The sequence below is a fragment of the Bicyclus anynana genome, chromosome 27, assembly GCF_947172395.1.
Source record: "Bicyclus anynana chromosome 27, ilBicAnyn1.1, whole genome shotgun sequence".
NCBI classification, from domain to species: Eukaryota; Metazoa; Arthropoda; class Insecta; order Lepidoptera; family Nymphalidae; genus Bicyclus; species Bicyclus anynana.
The window spans coordinates 2,070,996-2,092,222 of NC_069109.1; the positions used below are offsets into that span (position 1 = coordinate 2,070,996).

The 21,227-nt window shown below is 35.2% G+C and overlaps 1 protein-coding gene across 3 annotated transcripts in view; it reads left to right on the top strand.

The window, feature by feature from the left end:
* The first annotated feature begins 12,922 nt into the window (after window positions 1-12,922).
* Window positions 12,923-21,227, top strand: part of LOC112051229 (uncharacterized) — a 37,737-nt gene continuing 29,432 nt past the window's right edge. Inside the window, exon 1 of one of the 3 annotated variants that reach the window (XM_024089780.2) lies at window positions 12,923-12,988. The gene's annotated coding sequence lies outside the window, so the exon portion shown is untranslated. Of the gene's footprint in view, window positions 13,252-21,227 lie in introns of all 3 variants that reach the window. The other 2 variants (XM_024089779.2, XM_052890105.1) reach the window with 2 other exon arrangements.

The window sequence follows — 21,227 nt, forward strand, 5'->3', positions numbered from 1 at the left end:
TTTTCATCCCAAAAAATCCATAGTTTCCCGAGATTTGCAAAAACTGATGATTTTGATGATATGAATGTTTGTTACTCTTTCACGCCTCGACTACTGAACCGAATTAGCTGAAATTTGGTATTGAGATATATAGGCTACTTTTTATCCCGAAAAAATTCATGGTTCCTGAGGGATTTGTGATAAACTAAATTCCACGCGGACGAAGTCGCGGGCATCCGCTAATAATAAATATTTTTAATTATTCGAAGCTGGGAACCTCGTGATCGGAAGTCACATAGGCTAACCATTGGACCGGGACGAAACTATTTTAAATCTCTGATATATTTTCATATCCCTATAACTTCCTCTTGCATCACTATCTATTGCTGAAAACTGTATTAAAATCCGTTTAACAGTTTATAAGAATCATAGAGCCTAGTAGATATGACCTTTGCCTCCAATTCCGCAAGGTGTGGGTTCGAATCCGGTCCAGGGCTCCTCCAACTTTTAAATTATGTGAATTTTAAGAAATTAAATATCACATGTCTCTAACGGTGAAGGAAAACATCGTGAGGAAACTGTGTACCAGAGAATTTTCTTAATTCTCTGCGTGTGTGAAGTCTGCCAATCCGCATTGGGCCAGCGTGGTGGACTATTGGCCTAACCCCTCTTATTCTGAGAGGAGACTCGAGCTCAACAGTGAGCCGAATATGGATTGATAATGATGATATTAAATAGATAATTATAGATTATGTAATGAATGACGGCCTCCATGGCGCAGTGGTATGCGTGGTGGATTTACAGAGGTCCTGGGTTCGATCCCCAGCTGGGCAGATTGAGATTTTCTTAATTGGTCCAGGTCTGGCTGGTGGGAGGCTTCGGCTGTGGCTAGTTATGCTTGTATGTAGTGCACGGCATAAGCTGAGCTGTACACCCTTTCTTTTTAAGGGTTACAGACAGACATGCTGTCATAAGGATAGGGTACTGACTGTCTGTAACTTTTAGATTTGAATAAATTTATTTTCTTTCTTTCTTCTTCTTCTTTCTTAGTTACCACCCTGCCGGCAATTTAGCGTTCCGGTACGATGTCGTGTAGAAACCGAAAGGAGTGTGGATTTTCATCCTCCTCCTAACAAGTTAGCCCGCTTCCATCTTAGATTGCATCATCACTTACCATCAGGTGAGATTGTAGTCAAGGGCTAACTTGTAAAGAAAAAAAAAAGTAATACATACTACAACAAACTAAAATTTATACCAAAACTTATTTTACCAAAGAAAGTTCCTCTAACACGTATGTAGTCATTAGGTATTCATACCTTAATTGAATTTTAATGGCATTCAAAAAATACTTATAACACCTAAATTACCAACGTAAGTACCTAATGTATCTAAAGCCGTAATAGCCCAGTTGTTATTATAATCTCTGCTTTAGACGCAGGTTCGAATCCGGTCCGAGGCATGCACCTCTAACTTTCAAGAAACTAAATATCACGTGTCTCAAACGGTAAACGAAAAAAACATCGTGAGCAAACCAGCATACCTGAGAATTTCCTTAATATCCGCATTATCCGTGGTGGGCTAATAACCTAACCCCTCTCATTCTCAGAGGAGACTCGTGCTCAACAGTGAGCCGAAAAGGCTGTTACTGATGATAAGGAAAATTCTCAAGAGTGCACTTCCTCATGATGTTTTTTCTTCACCGTTTGAAAGCAGACAAGGTGCATTGCCCCGAACAGGATTCGAATCTACAACCTTTTTGTCTGTTTGTTCGATCTTATCTTTGGAACGGCTGAACTGATTTTAACGGGACTTTCATTAGAAGATAGAGGATGTTATTTAGCAACATTTAGGCTATTTTTGATCCCGAAAAAATCTATGGTTTCTGTAGGGGTTGTGAAAAACGGAATTTCACGTGGACGAAGTCATGGATATCCACTAGAACTTCATCAAATGAAGCAGGTGAGGACCACACATAATACTATTACAAGAACAATATTTTAAAACAAGCGGACGCCCGCGACTTCGTCCGCGTGGAATTTAGTTTTTCACAAATCCCTCTGGAACCATGGCTTTTTCCGGAATAAAAAGTTGCCTATGTGTTAATCCAGGCTATAATATATCTCAATACCAAATTTCAGCTAATTCGGTTCAGTAGTCGAGGCGTGAAAGAGTAACAAACATTCATATCATCAAAATCATCAGTTTTCGCAAATCTCGGGAAACCATGGATTTTTTCGGGATAAAAAGTAGCCTATGTGTTAATCCAGAGTAAAATCTATTTCCATTTTAAATTTTAGCCAAATCGCTTCAATAGTAGCGTCGTTATAGAGTAACAAACATCCAAACATCCATACAAACTTTCGCGTTTATAATATCAGTAGGATGGCGTCACTTTTCGAACTAAATGACTGATTTTCGTTAGATTGGGAAAATTTCAATTTTAAATTTTCCGACTAATCGTTGTGTATGGTGAAATGAAAGCCTTTTTGTGAGTCATTACAGAAGTTGCCATGTGACTTAAAATATTAAATGGTCTATTAATGTTTTAACCACAGAATAAAGAATGATCCAGAATGAGTCTTAACAAGCTGATAAAATCCTTAGAAAAACAACCTTGACAACCGCTTAAACAAACTTTATTCATAATTTGTATTTCAAAATTTAACACTAACAACAATTACGTATTATTGATTATAATATTAATCTATACTAATATAATAAAGCTGAAGAGTTTGTTTGTTTGTTTGTTTGTTTGATTGAACGCGCTAATCTCAGGAACAACTGGTCCGATTTGAAAAATTCTTTCAGTGTTAGATAGCCCATTTAAACGGAACGGGAACCATGCGGGTGAAACCGCGCGGCATCAGCTAGTAATCAATAATACGTAACCAATTAAAAAATACTCCATCTTATTTCCTTATTTTTGTGAACTTTTTTTAAAATATTTAAAAACACTAGACGCCATTTTCCTTCAATAATATTAAAATTACTGATACAACGCTTCGTGTCGTACTGACTCGAGAACTTTTTAAAAATGTTTGAATTTTGTATTTGGAACGGCTACGACACCGTCGTGTTCCGTGCACTCTATCTGCCTATTATTCTTTAATCTGTGGTTTTAACCGATTTACCGACTTGGGCAAATCAATCATGAATGTCTCGTGACGAATACCCTATGCCCATCTCCGGCAATTTTAATGCACATAAATGAAAAGTTTGAGGTGCATGCCCCGGACCGGATTCGAACCCACACCCTCCGGAATCGAAAGGTCATATCCACCGGGCTATTACGGCTCAATGAATCATTAGATAATATGACTGAGTAATTTGGCTAAATCCGATTTTTTGAATTTATACTAATATTATAAAGCTGAAAAGTTTGTTTGTTTGATTGAACGCGCTAATCTCCGGAACTACTGGTCCGATTTGAAAAATTCTTTTAGTGTTAGATAGCCCATTTATCGAGGAAGGCTATAGGCTATATATTATCCCTGTATTCCGAAAACCACGCGGGTGAAACCGCGCGGCGTCTACTAGTAAACTATAAAATTTTAGAATAAAGGTATTCAATCAGCGCACAAAGCCTTCCAGGGTTAAAGAACCTTTGTAACTCATAAATATCATAGTTTTCGACAGGGTTAAGAAACCTTTTTTGGTACAACCGCCTCGAAAAGAAATCGGCCTGAAAAAGTAAATCTTCAAAACCGCACATTTATCTTAAAACGTTATCAAGTAATTATATACATTAATTATATTAAATATAAACTTAACAAAGGTCTTTGCGTGTTATTTTATTATATATTTTTGAATGTTTAACTGAAAGTGAACCGAAGGTCAGACACTTTTAAAACTCGCCGGGAGTGAATAATTCGATGCCAATTACTTTTCTTTAATTTTCCTTAAATTCCTTCATTATCTTTGTAGTTTGTGCATTTTTTTATTTTATTATTTACAAATTAGCTCTTAACTACAATCAATAATAGTAAGTGATGATGCAATTTAAGATGGAAGCGGGCTAACTTGTTAGTAGGAGGATGAAAATCTACACCCCTTTCGGTTTCTACACGACATCGTACCGGGACGATCGCTTGGCGGTACGTCTTTGCACGTAGGGTGGTAACTAGCTTCAGCCGAAGCCTCCCATCAGCCAATTTTGTGAAAAACTGAACGTGAACAAAGTCGAGAGCATTCACTAGTATTGAATATTCCCCTATCTCCCGGTTAATGGTGTGAATTATCTATTAATCTGTGGTGTGAATCTACTACAGGGTATCACGAAATCCTGACAATGACATAACGACTGACAACGCTTCCCAGACAACACAAACACAGACAACACAAACAACACAAACACCGGACGTGCGTTTTTTAACCCACGATCTCGGAGGCGCCTGGATTAATACATTCAGGCCAAAACTCCCTTCCAGAATGGCCCTCTAAGCCAAAGCCCCTCGACCTCTTAAAAGAGTCGTTCCGCCAATCTACTCTGCTTCGGACCCCATCAGGCGATGCTTCTGCGCTCGTCCTAACCCCCCGGTGACGCTGAGGTCCCATAAGGAGCCTACGACACTTAACTGCAAAAGAAAGAAAGAAAAATCGGGGGATAAATATAAAGATATAGTTATAATGTTTAGTAAGCGAAATCCTTTACGTAGAGTTAACCAAAATCCGTTTTTTTTTTTTAATTTAACATCAAAAGGGCACACGCATAGGCCACCATTTAAAATGACCGATTAAAAAAATAAGCTGTCTTACCAACCTAATAAAAAGTAATATCTAATTTATTACACTAATGAAAACTGAACTCTATCATTCACAAAATAAAGTAGTTTTTCCTTTGTAGATGCGTGCGTAACTTATTTTTTTCCGTATTAAAGGCAAAGGCCTATTCGTGTAATGCCATAGGTCACGTTAGTTGCCCTTAAAAAGAGGATTTATATGTTCGTAGTAAATCGATACTGGTGTTTTACTGGTCATTTGTAATTAACGTGTAAGGAGGTTACCTATTTTGTACCACAGTTGGGCAAAGGTTTTCACAGAATCTATACTAATACTATAAAGCTGAAGAGTTTGTTTGTTTGAACGCACTTATCTCAGGAGCTACTGATCCAATTTCAAAAATTCTTTCAGTGTCAGATAGCGCATTTGTCGAGAAAGGCTATAGGCTATATATGATCCCCGTATACCTACGGGAACGGGAACCACGCGAGTGAAACCGCGCGGCGTCAGCTACTAAATAGATAATTTAATGGTTTCAGCGCATGAAGCTTGCCATGTTTTGTGATTTTGACAGCTGTATGCGTATTCCGTGGCACAGTTGTATGCGCGGTAGATTTACTAGACCTGTAACCAAGTGACAAAGGTCCTGGGTTCGATCCCCGACTTGCCCGATTGAGGTTTTCTTATTTATTCCAGGTGTAATTTTTTTTTTAACAGATTTCCGCAAGATTTCAATATAAGACGTTCGCTGCAGTACGAGGTCAATTGACCTCGTGCGTCTAGTGTGTTCAAGAGTTACGAGGTCCATCGACCTCGTACCGCACCACATAAAGTTTTAGTACGAGGTCAAAAAACCTCGTACCTCGTACCTAATCAAAAAACCTTACCCCGCTTCTATCTTAGACTGCATCATCACTTACCATCACGTGAGATTGTAGTCAAGGGCTAACTTGTAAAGAATAAAAAATATATCGTTTACTAGTTCAATATAAAACTAACATTTTAAAAGCAATTAGGAATACAAACTTAAATAACCCTTGAAATAGAACGTAGAGCGGCCATGTTGAATGTTGACTGAGTAAACAAAATGGCCGCCTGTCAGCTGTCGACCTGTGCTTTTTGCTGGATTAAAAACATTCTGCATCGCACTAACACGTATATTGCTAATATGTTTACCTTATTTTCAAGTTTATAACGCTGTACCTATTACATACACTAGGCAAAGGCTGCGACTTCGTCTGCTTGGAAGTCCGAGTCGCTCGGCATTTGATTTGTTACCTTACCTCATATTTACGTAAGTAGTTTTTTTTTAATTAATTTTACGGCCAGGATACAAGTCATTTTAGGCTCGCGTAAGTAAAATTATAAATAATAAATTCGCTATGTGGCAACACCACATTTACTGTCATTATCACAAAGAGCAACCAATTAATATTGATAGTTTTCAAATTATGAAAATCACAGTGGAAATTCGGATATTTACCAGACGAATCACAGTAAAAATAATTTAAATTGATTGATGGTAACAGATTGAAAATTTCATCCATCTCCAAATTAGGATCACCATTCTCAGTAGATGAAGACAACAATAACAATTAATGTTGAACAATATGTAAGTTACGGTCACAAATTTACAATGAATTTCTGAAAAAAATCAAGTGTGCCAATTGTTTTTTAAATTCTCGCTTTTTAATTTTATTTTTTTCACATGAGATAAAGGCAAAGGTATCACACCGTAAAGGATGTCCCATGTCTTCAAATCTCGCTCTATTCGCAACTCAATAAAAATTAAATAAAAAAATAAACGCATTCCACAGACAAGAACGCTGCATTTTATTCCAATTTAAAGTTTTTTATTTATTTTTCAAAACAAACAAAAATTACCTATAATGATTCTATTTTCGAATAAAACCTCCTCCGTTTTATAGTAGGCTAGTACTTGGCTAGTACTTATAACAGACAAGAATAAAAAAAACAAAATTACTTTAGCCCCTAGAGGCTAATATGCTTGTTTAGCCCCGCTGTGGAGTGGTAATATGACAGTGTTTTTGAGCAAGAGTAGTGAAAAATTAAATTACTGAATATGCCAGCAGACAAATAAAAATGTCAAATAATTGAAACTATTTTACGCGATTGTAATGTCACTAAGTTGTTGAATAGTTATGACGACCTCCGTGGCGCAGTGGTATGCGCGATGGATTTACAAATCGGAGGTCCTGGGTTCGATTCCCGGCTGGGCAGATTGAGATTTTCTTAATTTGTCCAGGTCTGGTTGGTGGGAGGCTTCAGCCGTGGCTAGTTACCACCCTACCGGCAAAGACGTACCGCCAAGCGATTTAGTGTTCCGGTACGACGTCGTGTAGAAACCGAGAGGGGTGTGAATTTCATCCTCCTTCTAACAAGTTAGCCCGCTTCCATCTTAGCTTACATCATCACTTACCATCAGGTGAGATTGTTGTTAAGAGCTAACTTGTAAAGAATTTAAAAAAAAGTCGTCAGTATGTGGCTAACTTCTGAAAATGTGTTACTGTGAGTAGGTCAACTTATAGGCCGCTACCTACACCTTATGTTTACCTTATTTTCAAGTTTTAAGCGTTTCATTACTTACTTTAGAGTGCTATTTGTTATTTCTGGTAGGTAAACCGAAAATTGTTTATGTTATTTCATCGCCGTTTGGCTTCAAATTGTTGAAATGTAAACAGTTTTAATTTAAAGTAGGTCAATGATATATTTTTATACAAAGACTAGTGAAACCGATCAAGCTTCGCTTAGACTTTTGTGCACTTCTTCCAACACCTTACCTACCCTACTCCTACCCTACCCCTACCCTATACATATTAAAATTCAAATTATTACGAATCGTTTGTATGGGAGTATAATTTTTTTTTTTAGTCTTTTTTAAATTTACTCGCCATAAAAACCATCCTAGAACTTCAATGAACATTAAAAAAAAGAATTGGCCAAATTGGTCCAGGCGTTGTTGAGTTATGTGCCGTAATGTAATGGATGATAAAACCTTTATTTATTCTAAAAACGAACGGCATTTTTTTAAATCTTGGTAAAGAGTTTTTAAGTCAGAAAACTGCTCAACATTTTATTATTAAAATTAACTTTGTGAGATAGAATGTAATAAAAAAACATTTAATTCTTTAAATCTGTATCAGAGACACAAAAATATGAATTTACTATATTAGTAATACTGGCTGTTTTTGGTACATTCGTCTAAAAAAAAAAACAAAAAACAAACGCTGGTATGCGCACTTTGCTATCTGTGCAAAAATGACAAGCGTATCAAAATGTCATCTAGAAAACAGGAAAAGATGCAAATTTATTTTCAGAAAGTGTGTTTCCTCGCAAACGTGTTATAAAACGTCGTATGACATACGTGCACTTTGATAATTACAGCCTCTGCTTCCTTACTATAGCTTTCGCATCTGGCTCGAGCTGCAATATCGCCTCGGCTGTAATTTTCAACTTACCGCACTTATATCATAATGTACTATTATGTAATAGTTCTTAGTGTTAATCTTTGAAATACAAATTATCAAAAAATTGTATATGCGGATATCAAGGAGACGCGTGACGTTTGATTTTTATGAGCTTCGCCAGCTTCACCACGCTACTTGTGACTCATTCTCGACATTTTTTATTCAGTACGAAACCCTAAAAATGTAACGTGAACTGTGTTCAAGGTATCGAAATTCAGAAATCTGCAGTGACGGCATTAACTGCTTATCTATTCGCGGAAAACAACATCTGGTGCGATTTGTGCAAATCGCATATGTACGAGGACAATATACAAACTAGATTTCAATTATTCGTCGTCAACCCATATTCGGCTCACTGCTGAGCTCGAGTCTCCTCTCAGAATGAGAGGGGTTAGGCCAATAGTCCACCGCACTGGCCCAATGCGGATTGGCAGACTTCACACACGCAGATAATTAAGATAATTCTCTGGCGTGCAGGTTTCCTCACGATGTTTTCCTTCACCGATTGAGACACGTGATATTTAATTTCTTAAAATGCACACAACTGAAAAGTTGGAGGCGCATGCCCCGGACCGGATTCGAACCCACACCCTCCGGAATCGGAGGCAGAGGTCATATCCACTGGGCTATCACGGCTCTTTTTCAATTATTACTATGTATAAATATCACTTTTAATAGGGATGATGAATGTTTTTTAAATTGTATATAAATACGTTTTATATAGAGTACGTTAATAGTAAAGCAATTTTGTAAAAGTAACAGGGTATCTGCGATCATTACTTTCGGAGCTACAGGGATTTAAAGGGTCAGATTTGCGGCGCTGCCGCGGATCCCTGAAAAACACCCCATACAAAATGGCACAAATTAATGACGTCGTTGATTCGCTGATTGTATGGGCGGTCAAACAAAATTATAATATAATTATAAATATCTTTGTTATTTGTGCGTTTATGTTTATGGTTTATATTGTCAAATCAAACTAATTTATCACACTATATATTTTTTCATTTCTTTACATAATACAATAAACTTTTAATAAATTGATTATTCAGTTGATACTTTAATAATATTGTGATAAATACCCACTATAACTTGATATGTGTTCTCACGAAGATATTTGAATAAAGAATACCTCTATGACAGCCAGTATTGTCTTTTATACCTTGACTCTGTATCACTGTCAATATGGCGTCAGCCGCCATATTGGATTTTGTTCGTGGCCGGAAGTCATTGTTCAACCGTGTTCATTACATTCATTTAATAAAATAGGTAAACATAAATAATACTGATATTGAAAGAAATAGCAAATACTAGCCAATAGCAAACAATATAATTATATCGCTCGATGTCGTCAGTCCACCTGGTGGGGGGGTCCACCAACACTAGTAAATCCACCACTGGATATTGTAAGGTATATTAGTACACAATTAATATTGTGCGGATCCAGTGAATCCCTGCGCCTCGCTCGATGTCGGCAGTCCACCTAGTAGGGGGTCGACCAACACTGCGCTCTAAGTAAATCCGCCACTCGATAATGTAGGCTAGTAGTACACAAATATCGCGTGTATCCAGCGAATACCTGCGACTCTCTCGATGTCGTCAGTCCACCTGATGGGGGGTCGACTAAAACTGCGCTCCGAGTAAATACGCCACTTGATGGATTATTTTGGAATAGGCGAGAAGAATGATTTGAATGGAGAAGGGGAGGGGACTGTTAACTAAATTAAAGAGACATCTTTAACCCTACATCCTTTGGTCACAAGTCCGGGACTTCGCTCTAGGTTAGTCTCTGCCATTTGAGGGTTTATTGGTAATATTCTTAGTGAGACTTGTTAGACCTGATAGGTTCAATAAGTAATGCACTTCCAACAGAAAATCACTGGTTATATTTAAAAAAGCAAATTACATTATCTTCTTTAAGTAACTTTTAAAGTATGTATATAATTATTTACTGTCATGGCATACTATAGTATATATTAGTTTATTATGTTATGTATTTTTATTATTTTATATTTATCTATGTAATCTAGTTTATGTATTAGTGTGTAATTATTTGAATGTATGTATGTATTTTATTTTATTTAAACAAACTGCATTCTCGTGTTTTTGCATTTTCCTAAACCCAAGGTTGCCTTGAAGAAGTCGCTAAGTAGCGATAAGGCCGCCTTTTGTATCCTACTTCTGTGCTGCACTTTTTTCTGTCTTTTTATTTGTTTTTTCTTATGTTGTGGTGTACAAATAAAATATAAATAAATAATAATCGTGCTTTGCCCTTTAAATCTGCTTCTGATGTCATGCTGTTTCCGACACGTGCGTCCAGCGAATGTCGTCAGTCCACTTCGTGGGGGGTCGACCAACGCTACGCTTGAACTAAATCCGCCACTGGATAATATAGGGTCTAGTAGTACACAATTAATATCGCGTGTCGTCCGTATGTAAGACGGCGAGCTCCAAGTACTGCAGCACGCAAGCCTACTGAATATCTGTAAACGAAATACTTTATACACGTCACTAGTGGAGGACTGCGACTTCGTTTGCATCAAAGATTTTCATCTATTAGATATGTTATGTGGCAAGAAAATCACCGCAAAAGGTAATCCTAATTTTGCTACACCACTGAGCGCATACATACACCATTTTGTGTTTACTGACAGTATATTTTATTTATTTATTATCATCATAACTTAAAACTAGCCTTACAAGTATCACCTAATTCGCTAGCTTAGCACTATATTATAAATCTAAAACTTAATTCTATTTACCTAAATGTATACATTACAATTAATACTACCTACTTAGTATAACAAATACACCACTCAGCAATTCTTGTGAGTTCACTCAGAATACAAGAGAAGATGTCGATGTTCTCAGCTACGATGTTCAGAGTGCGAATATATATATATTTATGTATGTATATATTATATGTTACACACAGAGAGTTGAGAAAATTCCCTGGTATGCAGGTTTCCTCACGATGTTTTTCAACTGAAAAGTTGAAGGTGCATGCCCCGGACCGGATTCGAACCTACGCCCTCGAATCGAAGGCAGATGTCAAATCCACTGGAATATCACGGCTATGTAATTAACTAATGTAGTGCCGTTTCAAAAATAATCTTGTACGGATTTTCTATTTCTATTTTTACAAGACGGAAGTCCTGGGTTCTATCTCTGGCTGGGCCGATTAAGGTTTCCTTAATTGGTCCAGGTCTGGCTGGTGGGAGGCTTCGGCCGTGGCTTGTTACCACCCTACCGACAAAGACGTGCCGCCAAGCGAGCGTTCCGGTATCCTCATCATCCTCCTCCTAACAAGTTAGCCCGCTTCCATCTTCCTTCCGCTTGCATCATCACTTACCATCAGGTGAAATTGTAGTCAAGGGCTAACTTGTAAAGAATAAAAAAAAAAGGATTTTCTATAATTAAATAATTTAGACTGACATTTAAATACAAACAGACATTTAGACATCGATATACAAATTCGAAGTCCGCAGTCCTTAATCAAGAGCTTGTTCTAGCGGCAGAACAAAACCTCAGTACGTAAAATGCCTGTATAAATTCCAACAAACCACTCTTTAGTATTTTTTCCCGCAAGTCCTGCGTATATACTCGTGTTATAATGTACTTGGCTTTAATTTGATAGCGTTATACAGGGTGATCTGGAATATGTAATCATATATTTTTTTCATGCAGGTATACGTTATCAACCCATTCGGCTCACTGCTGAGTTCGAGTTTCCTCTTAGTATGAGAGGGGCTAGGCCCTAGTATGTATGTAGGTATGTAAGATATGTATGTATGTAAGATTTTTTTCGAGTATACAATATATATTACAAGATTTTTCAATATTTATTACAAGCACTTTAACACATCATTAACTACTCATTTTTGGCTCACTGTTGAGCACGACTCACCTCTTAGAATGACAGGGGTTAGGCCAATAGTCCACCACGCTGGCCCAATGTGGGTTGGCAGACTTCACACACGCAGAGAATTAAGAAAATTCTCAGGTATGCAGGTTTCCTCACGATGTTTTTCCTTCACCGTTTGAGACACGTGATATTTAAACTCCTAAAATGCACACAACCCTGAGATAAAATGGTTATTTTCATTACAGTATCATCAAAAACACTCATCGTCGTTATCAACCCATATAAGGCTCACTGCTGAGCTCGAGTCTCCTCTCAGAATGAGAGGGGTTAGGCCAATAGTCCACCACGCTGGCCCAATGCGGATTGGCAGACTTAACACACGCAGAGAATTAAGAAAATTCTCAGGTATGCAGGTTTCCTCACGATGTTTTTCCTTCACCGTTTGAGACACGTGATATTTAAACTCCTAAAATGCACACAACCCTGAGATAAAATGGTTATTTTCATTACAGTATCATCAAAAACACTCATCGTCGTTATCAACCCATATAAGGCTCACTGCTGAGCTCGAGTCTCCTCTCAGAATGAGAGGGGTTAGGCCAATAGTCCACCACGCTGGCCCAATGCGGATTGGCAGACTTAACACACGCAGAGAATTAAGAAATTCTCTGGTATGCAGGTTTCCTCACGATGTTTTCCTTCACCGTTTGAGACACGTGATATTTAAACTCCTAAAATGCACACAACCCTGAGATAAAATGGTCATTTTCATTACAGTATCATCAAAAACACTCAGGAAAGCGTAAATTCTGAAAAAGCTTATTTTAAAATAAGGAGCACCCTGTACGCTAAGAAAGTTCGTATAGCCTTGCACGAACGCCCCCAAGGCGTTCAGTACCGCGTCGAACATCGAAGAAACAACACAAGCCGAACCACAGTAACTAACTAGTCTATACCCCACCGTGACTAAAAACCAAAAAACTAAAAACAACAAATTAAAAAAAAATCTTGTCTCTGGTTAATGCAAACGACTAATTAAAAATCATATTTAAAATTTAGAACACGCTGTAGCACGCTTTTTTAATATTATTTGTTTTTTTAATTTACATTGTCTATGAGATGAAACAAACTTCGATGTTTAGCATTTCGTAGTGTGTGTGTTTCTATGTGTGTGGGTGTCAGTTTGTTTTGTCTCTGGTCGTAAGTATTTCTTTTTTAATTATTGAAAGTTTGCGTTCGACTATTGCATAATTATTACAATTGACAAAACTGAATTTGTAGTATTGAAACTAGTTTAATTGCACGAAATAATCAAAAAAAAATGTAAAAATGTGGTAAACTATTCGGCCTTTGGATTACGAGGCACTAAGTTCGAGTCTTGGGTAACTCTGTATGACAAAAGTATGAGAATTTCTTTATTTTAAGGAAGGGGAATGCTCACCAGCCCATATAACTTCGGCCCTGGAAACCCAGGTATACTCCCATACAAAAGTGTATGGAGATGATAATATAATGTATAAATAAGGATTTGGTAAAATAATTGCCTTAATAAAAGTATATTTCTTGAAGAAAACACATTTTTTATCAGTAGTGCAATATGTTTGCCTGTGTACCATAGCGGCGGGGTAACATTTGAAGTTGTATTTTTTTTAAAACAATAAGTCTTCAAAAAATATCGTAAATCTCAGGTTGTATGGTCAACGATCTTTGCTTGTTCCCGTTGCAGATGAATTAAAAATGTCTTAAAACGTTGTAGTAAAATTTTTGATAATGTAGGTAATGATTTCATTATTAATATTATTATTAAGTTTTTTTATAAATAAGTAAATTGCTGAGTGTTTAGGATAGGCCTAGGCCGGGGATGGGCAATGAGCATTCCCTTTTATAATTCTTCTCAGCCTCCTCAGATTTAATGGTGTTACGATCCCGTACTTCGGATAGTAACTACGTCAAGCCCTTGGTCCCATTAAATTATAAATCAAAGATTTTATACTATATAGATATGTCACTAGCGCGTCGAAACTGAGGCGAACAAATGTGGCTAATTGTCTTAATTTCATTTAGTCTCATCATAATGACGAAAGTTATTTAAACATAATATAATACCATAATATCGTCTACAATGCCGAGTTGTGTGTTCAGGAAGTGTAAAAACTATATACAGTAAAAGTAAAAGCTCCATATTCACGTTTTCACTATTCGCGGATTAAAAAATTGCGTCCCAATTCCTACATTCGGCTAAATATTTCGTCACTGACGTAAAATCTGCAAATTTACACTTTAACTTGCAAATACCTATTGCCAAAATTGCGAATGGATGGTTTAAGAATGTCACTGCTTAAAATCACTCTGAATAGAAGCTTTTAAAAAATGTCAAGCAAGAAAAAATTTCAAAATTCTTCAAACCATTGTCTAAGACTGAAGATGATAGTTAATCAATAATTAATTGTTTTTTATTTTGTCACCCAAGAACGTATTCCATAAAATTCCATACAAAATACCATTCCATACTCACGGTTTCAGTAATCGCGACACATTTAGAGAACGCATCGCCCGCGAATAAATGAGCTTTTACTGTATACATAAATATATAATGTAAGTAAACACAAAAATGTGGAGTAGCTAAATTCGGATCACTTTTTATGGTGATTTTGTAGGCACGTAACATATCTAATAGTATAAAATCGTTGTTATAAATAACATCTGATACTGATAGTGATAGTTACGAGACTCAGTTATCACTCAAAACCCGCCATCCCGTATTAGATCAACGTGGTGTGTAAAAGCTCCATATCTTCCTTATTATGCCTAGCTGTATGACCGTTTAAATAGTCTGATAATGATGAAATATCTAGTGAATTATAGGAATAAGTCTGTAACTTCCTTTGTAACTTTGCGATGAGATGGAAATATAATTTTAAATTTTAGTTTTTACTGTTGTATTTGCAATAAATAACAGCTTTCAATCATTAAAAAAAATACTACAAATGTAGTTTTTACAAAATCAAAATGGCGTAGTTGGTTGCCGCAAAAGTGCACTTCATATCACGAAAAAACTTTTTCAGAAAAAATTAACACTTGACTGTAATATACGCATATTTGTACAGTTTTTTGTTAATTTTTGCCAAAAGGAATTAAAGTTTATCTTTCACCATTCGCCATTAAATGTAATAATGTATGCTTTTAACAAAATACTACAAAAAACAGATAATTATCCATTCTATTTCATAGTAATGCATTATTCACCCAAAAAAAGCTTCTTTGTCATTCCATATTCATTCAAAAATGGATGAGTTTCTTATCATACATTTACATTTTTGAAATATATACTTTCTTGCATATTGTATTACATTGAAAAAAAAATAAATTGTGTATTAAAGAGTGCATTTTGAAAGAAAATATCTAAAAAAAATTTGCCGTCAGAATCATTCATCTATCATTTAAAATATAAAATTAAATAAATTAATAATGGAACAAGTGTGTAATACAATATTATTTATTTTAAAATACAATCATCTAATCATAAAAATCACGAGTCAATAAATAATCAATAGTTTGAAATTTATCTTTGTCTTATAAACCTATTTCTTTCCTTCCAAATGTTTTACTATAAAGACCAAGTTCAGTAAATGTCTTTATTTTCTGGCTGTACAGATGCAAGCCTTTGCCGTTTAATAATTAAAAAAGTCGGTTGTCTGTGAAGACGGTTTAGTGACGATAGTTGAACGTGACAACGTCAGAAAATACAGATGGAGTTAGCAACCCTGGCGCGAGGGAATGCATGACGTCATCTTTTTTCGAATTTTATGACGTTGTCACGTCAAAAAATCTTCATTGACGTCAGAACAAGGCTTTAAATTTTGAATTTAGAATAACCAGTTCCATGAATATCCAATCGACTGAATGAATAAATTATAATCGTTTATGATCCCAAATTACATCGGCATATATATACTATGACATTTATAATTATTTATATCACTAGATGTACCCCTCGGTTTTACTCGGGTAAAATATTATTCGTATGTATATAGCCAACGATATTTTGTCTTAGAGATAGGGCACTATCGCATCAAAACGGAGGCAGACAAATGTGCATAATTGTCTTAATTTCGTTTAGTTTCTTACTAGCGGACGCCCACGACTTCGTCCGCGTGAAATTTGGTTTTCCACAAATCCCTCGGGAACTTTGGATTTTTCCGGGATGAAAAGTAGCCTATGTGTTAAAATAGAATAAAATCTATTTCCATTCCAAATGAGATGGTCCATTTCAGGTCCACTCTTGTATCATTAAAATTTCAAAAATAGATAAATTTTAATAAAATATTCATTAAAGTGAATAAAACTAACTAAATAAAAAGAAATAAATAAAATAAAAACCCAAGTTTTTGATTTATATCAAGATGGCGCCCATAGAGCAACTATAACATGACAATTGACAGCAAACGTCAAATCGATTACTGCATTGAAAACGTCATTTAACCGCCATTATTACCCATAATAAAGTTGCATTTCTTGGGAGTTAATGAATATTATTTCGAAAGAATTAAAGTAAATTCGTAGATTTGGATAATCAAAATTAGTTAATAAAAATATATTCTTTTATTTCCGCTAGGGTACAATGACTGATCCTGGGCTCCATACAATTTTGGACCATCTCCTTTCAGCTAAATCAGTTCAGTATCCCGGAAATATTACATACCCGTGGACGCCCGCTACTTTGACCTCCTTAATCGGTCCCTATTGCACAATTCATTCTTTGCGGACGTATATTAATAAACTACCTCCCTGCCAAATTACATCTTTGTATTTCAAGAGGTTTTCGAAATATCGAGATGAATGACCTTTCGCATTTATATATTATGTTTTATTTTTCGCGGATAACACCGCAGTATTTTAAATTATTATTTTTATAGCCATCGGCTGTTTCGAGTTTTTAGGGTACCGTAACCAAATGGTAAAAACAGGACCCTATTACAAAGACTCCGCTGTCCGTCCGTCCGTCTGGCACCAGGATATTAAATAATGAACCATGATAGTAAGGCAATTTAAATTTTCACAGAATATGATGCATTTATTTGCCGCTTTCCAGCAAATACAAAAATTGAGAACAAAGGCTTCGGCCGTGGCTAGTTACCACCCTACCGGCAAAGACGTACCGCTAAGCGATTTAATGTTCCGGTATGATGTCGTGTAAAACCGAATAGGGTGTAGATTTTCATACTACTCCTAAAAAGTTAACCCGCTTCCATCTTAAATTGCATCATCACTTACTATCAGGTGAGATGTTAGTCAAGGGCTACGAAAAGTATTTTTTTTTTATCACTGCAAATTGTCCGCCGGTGTACCAAATTGGCGAAGTAACATTTTGAAGCAGTGTATTTTTTTTGTATTGTTTTTTAGTGTTACCAACAAGCTTAACAAACAACAAAACGAACAAACAAATCAATCAATCAATAAGTGTTCAAAAAATATCGTAATACTCAGGCTGTATGGTCAACAATCTTAGCTTGTACCCGTTGTGCACAAATTAAAGATGTCGTAAAACATTGTAGCAAACTTTTTTTGATGAAGTACTAATGATTTCATTATTAAAGTAGAATTATCAAGATTTTTTTAAATATAAGTAAACTGCCGGGTGGTAACTAGCCACGGCCGATGCTTCCCACCAGGCAGACCTGGACCAATTAAGAAAACCTCAATCGGCCCAGCCGGGGTTACCCAGGACCTCCACTTGTAAATCCACCACGCATACCACTGCACCACGGAGGCCGTCAAAGATAGTACAGAACCCTTCGTGCGCGAGTCCGAATCGCGTTTTTAGATAACGCCGCGGGATGTTTGGTATCTTGTATTAATTGAGAGCTCTGCATCTGGTAGGTATTATCTCATAAACCCAACGATCATTACGGCTTGTGTCCTAGACTATAGAGGTTTTATTTTTGTTTTATTTTATTAATTAAAAGTATTCGCCATATTTTTTGATCAGGCAAGTTATGTATTTATTTTTTACCTAACTGCTTGGAAGGCTCATATCTTCCATATCCAATATCACACTAATATTATAAAGGCGAAAGTTTGTGTGTAAGTATGTTTGTTCCTCTTTTACGCTGCGGCTACTGAAGCGATTTGGCTGAAATCTGGAATGGAAATAGTTTTTACTCTGGATTAACACATAGGCTATTTTTCATCCCGGAAAAATCCATGGTTCTCGTGGGATTTGTGAAAAACTAAATTACACGCGGATGAAGTCGCGCGCATCTGCTAGTAAATAATAAAATATCGTTGGATTCGCCTTAATTATAATGTCATAAAGTAGAGATAGGGCACTAGCTCTTCAAAACTGAGGCCGACAAATGTGTTTAATTGTCTTAATTTCATTTAATCGCGTATTATACAACGAAAGTTTTTTAAACAAATAATACCTAAATATTGTCTTGTGTATACTTAAATCATGTAAAAAACACACAAAAATTGTGCATGTGTGGTGTAGCTAATTTCTGATCACTATTTGCGGTGATTTTGTAGGCAGACAACCTATCTATAGTATTAAATATCGCTGAAAAAAAGCCGATATATTTCGAATACAATATGGGTATCAAAGTAAAGAGCACATCATGACGATTTTAAAATGTTATATCATGACCACTTTTACAAAGAATATAATAAGAAAAATATTATTTATTATTAAATAGATACAAAATACGCGAGGAGTTAGATGCGGGTAGGTTTTTGAACTTTTTAAAGTGAATTTACTGAATTAAAGTGAATAACCCATAAATAATCTAGACTAGATTACTACTATATACTTTAATTATAATATTTTACAAATTATTCGTTTTATTAGAAAACTCAATAAGCGTCGATGTAATACGGGATCTTAAACTGTATAGAGACATTGTTTTTTTAAAACAAAACCTCTATCTTTTTATGATGTGCATTCGGGGGTTTTAGAGACATTTGAATAGCGCCATCTTTAAAAATACTTGTGGTTAAAATATAAAATTCCTTCAGCATTTTTTGAATGTAGTTGATACAACAGCAGGATTTAATAACGCATTTTTTTAACAATTTAATAATATAAAATAGTAAAAACAGTTTCAGTTGCAGATGGCGCTATCCATGTGTCAATTTTAAAAAACGAATCGCCGTTCCAAATTAAAAAAAAAACATAGACAAAGCAAACGTCAACTTACACGGGTGCAAATTAAAAAAGAAAACAAGATGTGGTTCATAATAATTGCGATGATCGTCATAACTAATTCGGAAGCTTTGAGTACATTTGGTGTGTCAAATACTCGTCCGCCTGTGTTTACTACAACTACGACGTCGCCTGGTAATTTTTTTTTATACATACGGACCTCTTTGCATGCTCGTAGTGGGACATAGACAAAACCATAGTCATTGTAGATAAACATTAGATGATATTAAGCTCGGAGGAGTCGTATTTTCGTTTTCATGCTAACTACGTACATTCATTGTCATAAATTAGTACTATCGACATTTGTATATAGAATTCTTACTTCATAAAAAAACAAAAGGTTATTGGAAGATAACTGTTTTATATTTTTTTACATTAATTTAGTTATTTAAGTCATATTATTTTTAAGAACAATACTTATTATTCATGTCAAAAATATAACTAATGTTATTTAGAGAAATTATGATAGATTTATAGATAAAATATAATAAAAGAGTAGAAACCAAGATTATTAACATTGAATACAGTTACCGATTAATGGAGAGGAACGACAAAAGAAAATAAAAAATATTTTTTTTTAGTTTTGAGTCTTTGCCACGTAGTTAAAAAAGAAAGTTCAGCAGATTAGCTCCTGGACTATAAAGTTCGAGATAGAGACTCTAGTGACTTAACGGATCTTCATGCGGAAACAAATCCTGGGGTCTGAAAAATTGCATTTGTCTAATGCTAAATCTCCTTAATATCTTATTAGATCCAAGCTATGATTGTGAATCGTAAAAAAGTTCAGTCTTTAACCCTATCTTAAAGTATTGGCTTACCGTGCATCGCGATAGGAACAAGAAATGAAAAAAAAATGTTTGCTCACATATGGAATTGTTATATTGTAAATACCTAATACCTAATAATTAATATTTATATTATTAGGTACTTTATTATAAATTTATTATTTAATTATTATTTGTATATCTGTGTATTTTAAATGGGTGTATAACCTGAAATAAAGAATTATTATTATTATTGTTATTATATTTATTTATTTTTTTATTTATTTAATACACTTTATTTGTACACCACAAAAATAAAAGAAAACAAGCAAAACAGAAACACAAGAAAAAGTAGAATACAAAAGGCGGCCTTATCGCTTAGTAGCGATCTCTTCCAGGCAACCTTAGGCTTAGGAACTTATTAGGACAACTGTAGGTGGTGTGTACGTAATAATATTGTACATATACATACATACAAATAACTACACACTAATACATAAACCATAATACACAAATTATATAATAATTATAAATATCATAAAATAAACTAATATATAAATATATCATTATGTCGTATGATAAATATTCTAATAAAATAAAATATGTAACTAGTGACTAAGATAATATGTCTTAACGGATTTTTTAAACATGTCAAGGGATTTGGATTTCCGAATGTCGACTGGGAGTGCATTCCATAGCTTAATAGCATATAATTGTTATTATATGACAAGTGTGTTTGCAATTACTCGAAAAAATATAGGTGTGACATTTGGGGACTACCGCGGTAAAGCTTGCTATGCAATAGCATTTATTTATTTATTTCAATTGTAATTATTTATTTTTTATTTATGCAGTATTTTCTTTAGAAAAGAATAAAAAAGAATAAATAAATAGTTTTGCCCCATAGTTTCACACCACTTGTCCAGTTGAGTCGATATGATACCGTCGAAATGTGTTAAATTGCACGGCTTGGGTGTTAGGTTTATTTTCGTTACGGAATTTCTTGATTCGGTCTCCGCGTCAAAGGTTAACAAAGCAAACTACTTATCGATTGATTAGGTATTTGTTATTTAAATAAATATATCTTTAGGGAAAATTACATAATAAAAAAAGACAAACAAACCGTTTCTACTCCTTTATTAATGTAGAATAGAAAGATTAAAACATTTTTACACTAAAATATATTACAATTAAAACAGGTACATCGATAT